Raw genomic sequence first — 6000 nt, forward strand, 5'->3', positions numbered from 1 at the left:
CTGGAGTCACACATGGGGTCTCTGCCAATTTGGGAATGAAGGAAATTCAGATCTAAATCCTGGGGCATGTGAGTGAAGATTGTGGGGGGAGAAGAAGATTGGGGGGAGGAGCAGCTTCCCCCTCCCCCCACCGCAACCCCATTTGCCTGTCCCCCACCCTCACCCTGCAACCCGCTTCCAGCAGTTCTGGGTTGAAGCTGACCTTACATTTCCATCTCCATGCTGCCTCTCCCCCAAGCCCCCAGATGCAATGAGCTGATTGACACCCACCCCGAATGAAAGACTAGACTCTGGACTCTCAGCCTCCCAGATGTCCCTTACAGTCTCCCCACATAAGCCCATGACATAAGAGCATTGATGGGCAGGGTGGCAGAAGTGGACAAGGAGGGGTAATCCAGGGTGCTTTAACACACGTGCAAAACGAAGCAGTGAAAACACATGCAGGCTGTCCAGTTTAGACACTGCCTCTCATCTTAATTCCCACAGGATACAACAAAGGAGAACTGTGCAATGGACACTGTGGTGGCCAACCGGACCCCCATTCCAGGACGAGGCTCTCATCCCCCACCAGCCAGACATGTTGGCATCTAACGGCTCACAGCCACATCCCTCTTGGGGAATTGCCCTGTGCTCATGGAATCTGCCTCACCCAAGGTTATGTCCCCACTTCCCTGAGGCCAGACAGTGACTGGTCCATGCAGGGGTACAAGAGCTTGGTGCCCTGTCCAAACTTGGGCAACCATGCAGGGTCATCCCAGCTCCAGAGCCCCTGATAGGACCCTCTGAGGCCTCTGCTGGGATCAGACCCAGGCCAGCCCTACCCCTGCCCAGCAGTGCTCCTTCACGCCCCTGCTGGTGCTGGTCCTGAGAGCTCCGCCAGCAAGCCTCCTGCACCAAACCTCCTTTCCCCTCCTCTCCCGACTGTGTCACCCACTACTTGGACCTTGTGATGATTTATGGGATTTATATGCTGTCCAGCAACTCTAGTGAAAATCTCCGTGCTTTGTATGGAGAGAGATTTTAAACCTGAAAAACCAGTAATAGGCTTTTCCAATATTATCATTACATGAATACAAGGCCAAGGAGTTTACATTGCACTGCAGGAAAAAAGATGTAACTATGTACTCTAAAGAAAATAAAGGTAACAAAAATTTGGAGGAGGAGAGAGGGGAAGGGGAGGCATATTATGATCATCTATTAATTTTTATTATTATTATCCACATTCAGCTGCTCAGTAAGACCATCTATCTTCTTAATATTACCATTTGTTGAAGAACATTCATTTTTCTCCTTAAAAACCTTCCTCTGAGAGCTCTCTGACTTACTGTTGTAATTTGGCCTGGCGCTTCCTTGGCCTGCTATGCAGCTGTCATCGGTGATTTCCTGGCATTACTCTTCTGGAATGGGTCCATGCTCTCTTGGATCTTATGTATTATCTTTCTTGGATTCATTTTCTATTTTGCTGTGTACATCCTCTAGCAATTCTCCCAGAGACGGCCCGGGGGAAGGTCTTTGAGGCCTTGTGTGTCTGAAATGATTTATTTTACCCTTACACTCAACTGACAGTTTTGCTGGGTATAGAATTCTAGGTTAAAAATCAATTTCCTCAGAACCTGGAAGGGTTTGCACCATTTTCCTCTATCATTTAGTGCTGCTGATGCTAATCTGATTCTTGTTCCTTTGAGGAAGAGGTTCTCTTGCGGGGGGAGGTACTGCATCCAGTCAGGACTTTTGGAAATATGGTGAGGGGCATTTTTGATCATCACAATGACTGAGGACAGTGTGGTATTCAATGGGCAGGGGCCTGGTATTTAATGCAGGGAAGTCCCATCTAATAAAAGCTGCCCCGCTCAAATTGCCAAAAAGAAGAACAAAGTTGGAGGGCTCACACTACATGATTTCAAGACTTATTATAAAGCAGGAGTAATCAAAGCAAGTGGTCCTGGTGTAAAGCTACACAAAAAGGTCAATAGAATAGAGTGCAGAAATAGACCCACACATACGTGGTCAATTGATTTTAACAAAGATACCAAGGCAGCCTAATGGGGGAAAGGATAGTCTTTCAACAAATGTTGCTGGTACAATGTGAAAGAATGAAAACTCATACCTGTCTGAATGTACAAAAATTAACTTGGAATACAGTGTATACCTAAATGTGAGATCTAAATATATAAAACTTCTAGGGAAAAAAACCACAGGAGAAAATCTTAATGGCCTTGAGTTTGGCAAAGATTTCTTAAGTATGACACCAAAAGCACGAACTCTGAAAGAAAAAAACATCAATAAACTGGACTTCATCACAACAATAACAAAAAACCTTGCTCTTCAAATGTCACTGTTAAGAAATAGAAAAGACAAGCCACAGTATGGGAGAAAATATTTGCAATATGTACATTCAACAAAGAACTTGTGTATAGACTATATAAAAACTCTTATGACAAACAACCCAATTAAAAATGGGCAAAAGATTTGAACAGACATTTTACCAAAGAAGATATATAAATGGCAAATAAGCACACAAAAAGATGCTCAACATCATTAGTCATTAGGGAAATGCAAATCAAAGTCACAATGATTTACACATGAAACCAAAACCATAAGGAACAAAAGAAAAACGAGATAAACTAGACATCGGTGAAACGAAAAATTTTTGTGCTTCAAAGGACATCAATCAAGAAACTGAAATGACAACCCTCAGAACAGGAGAAAATTTTTCTGAATCATACATTTGATGAGATCCTTGTTTCTAGAATACAAAAAGAACGTTTACAACTCAATAATTTAAAATGACAACCCAATGTAAAATGGGCAAAGGATCTGAATAGACATTTCTCAAAAAAATATAATAAGTACATGAAAAAATGCTTGACACCATTAGTGATCAGGGAAATACAAATCAAAACCAAAATGAGATACCACTTTACACCCACTAGGTTAGCTAAAAATACGGAAAATAATAAGTGTTGGCGAGGATGTAGAGAAATGGGACACTCATACATTGCCGGTGGGAACCTAAAGTGGTGCAGCTGCTTTGGAAAATAGTCTGGCAGTACCTCAAACATTTAAGCATTTATACCATATGACCCAGAAATTCCAGCCCTAGGTATATAGCCAAGAGAACTGAAAACATACAGCCTCACAAAAACTTGCACACAAATGTCGTAAGAGCATTATTTATAAGAGCTAACAAAAGGAAACAACCCAATGCCCATCAGTTGATCAATAGATAGATACAATGTGGTCTATGTACGCAATGAATATTCTTTGGTAATAAAAAAGAATAAAATGCTGACACCTGCCACAACATGGATGAAATTTGAAAACATGCTAAGCAGAATAAATCAGTCACAAAAGACCACATATTGTAGGATTCCATTTACATGAAATGTCCAGAATAGGCAAATCTATAGAGACAGAAAGTAGATTAGTGGTAGCCTAGGGCCGGGGGTGGGTGAGTAGTAGGTAGGTGAAGATTTCTTTATGGAGTAATGAAAATGTTCTGAAATTGATTGTAAAACACTGTGAATGTACTGAAAATCATTGAATCGTACACTTTTAAAGGGAGAATTGTGTAGTATGTTAATTATATCTCACTGAAGCTATTCAAAGAAAGAAAATACACACACCATATCTGCTAGAATGGCTTCAGTTAAGGAGTCTGACCATTCTTCCCATGTCTCCATTGGGGCTCATCTGAAGTGGGTAGGAGGCGAGGAGGTGGGTAACCACCTTCTTCAGGCTAAGCACGCAGCCCACCCAGGAGCTCCTGACTGGCTGGGCCTCCACGTAACTGCCGGGGAAGCCTTGCCTGCCTCTCACCTCAGTACTCCTGTCTGTAACCTCCAGCCAAAGGCCTGGCCCAGAGGAGCCAAGGTCCCTGTGGTCTTGTTGAAGGAGTAACTGTGACCTTGAATTCCAGGCTCTGTGTGTGGCTTCTCTCCAACCTGCCCCACCTCCAATGGTTTACTGATTATTCCACAAAGCCTCACCCTGAAGTGAAGGCTGTTTTCATTCCCTATCAGAGAGCGTGCAGAGGAGAAAGGGGTGGAGGCACAGCCGCATGGCCCCTCATCCTGGGCATCTGGGTCCCCGCCTCTCCATTCCACCCCTCTCTGTACTTTCTTGCCTTGGACACACCACATGCTCCCACACCTCTGCACTTTTGTACATGCTGTTCCTTCTTCCAGACACTCCTTCCCCACATTCCCCAGACTGACAAACTCCTATGCATCCTTCAAAACCCAATCCAAGTGGCACCTCCCTCCAGGAGCCCTCCCTGACTCCCCCAGCCCACTTGGGGGCTCCTTTTAGCTCCCGAGGCTCCTCTTCCTGCTGTGTTTAAAAGATGGTCTTCAAAAAAAAAAAAAAAAAAGATGGTCTTCAGTTTGGTGGGGCTGTGGAAAAACAAGCACTCACTCTCAGTCACAGCTGGGGTGACAATTGCACATGCTCCTCAGAAGACAAGTGGAGAATTGAACTGTCCTCCAGGTTTCACACACCACCCTTTGACCCGACAATTCCAAGTGTAGGAATTTATTCCACGATAAACCCACTCACTGGTTCACAGGAATCGTGGAAAATCCAGCCTGTGGAAATCTGCAGCCTTAGCAGATGTTGGCCTTTATGGACCGACAAGGGTGATCTTCAGGGAAAAGGAAGTGATGAAAGTCAGGCACAGAAGCTGTGCGCTGCTCCTAGCAGTGTGAAAATATGAAGGAACATGCAGAATTGTGTGCTTGAATTTGTACCGACTATTTCCAGAAGGATGTGCTCCAGATAATGCTAAAGGTGGGTGCCTCTGGATTTTTTATACTTCCTCATGTATGTTTACCTTTTATATAATAACAATATCCTAGAGGTGGAAAGAAGACTGACTCTAAAGCCTTTTATAAAGTTCAGATATTGTTTTCCTTTTCATGTATGTATTACCTTTTCAAAATAGAGCCATAATAATAAGTGCATTGAAAGGGAACAAATAATCTCCAGGTGTCCTATTCTCTTTGCACGTCCCCCTCTCACCTCGCCTGGATTCTGATTGATCCCTGAACCTCCACTCCCATGAACTGCCACCAAGAAGGGCTCAGGGAGCATCTGAGGAATGAGTGACTGAGTGGGGCAGAGCCCCCACCCCCAGAATCAGCACAGCTGTCCTCCCCAGAGCCTGTGGGCAGGAAGGTGCCCACCCAGGGCTCTGTGGGGCTCCCAGGCACCCTGAACCCTCACTGGTAGGAAGCAGGGGCCAGACAACAATGGGGGGCTTTCCCCTCCCCCTGCACATGCTCACCTCTACCTCTGTCTTCACGCTCCAGCTCACCCAGATCTTTGTTGAGGAAGTGCAGACAAGTGGTGGAAAGTTCCGAAAGACAGACAAAAAATGGTGGAAAGAGCCAGGACTTAGAAATCCTGCTTGGCCACCAACTTGCTAATAAGCCCTGGACCACCATCTTCAGCTCTTGAGCTTCACTTAACTTTTATGTAAATGGAAAGACTAATCCTCCTTTCCAGGCTGCTCTAAGGATAAATTAAGGTCATATATGGAAACATGGAGAAAGTGCCTGGCACGGGGTAGGTGTATATGACCTCATCCTACCTTTCCCCGACTCCCTGATCCTTGCCTCAGGGATTTATCAGCATTCACAAAGACCAAGTTGGAACACAGACACTGTTAAACAATAAACATTATTAGAAAATGAACTATGTGTGTTAAAAATATAAAATTAGTCACTAGAAAAAGAGAGATAGAAGGCATAGTTTTCAAAGCAGTAGGGGGGGGAATGGAATAAAGATAATTTGATCAATTTTAAAATGAAACACATGAAATTATGATGAATTAAAATTAAAATAAGATGGCCAAGTAAGTCTAAACAGATCAACAGTACAATAAAGGTTAATGTCTCCCACTCTCCTATCAAAAGGCAGAGACGCAGACAGGATTCTCATAATGCCGAGAGGCATGTGTTTAGGAGAGTTAAGGCATCTCGAGAGCTCCCTGGGGGTTGG

The sequence above is a fragment of the Mesoplodon bidens genome, assembly GCF_964165515.1.
Source record: "Mesoplodon bidens genome assembly, chromosome: 10".
In the NCBI taxonomy this organism is placed as follows: Eukaryota; Metazoa; Chordata; class Mammalia; order Artiodactyla; family Ziphiidae; genus Mesoplodon; species Mesoplodon bidens.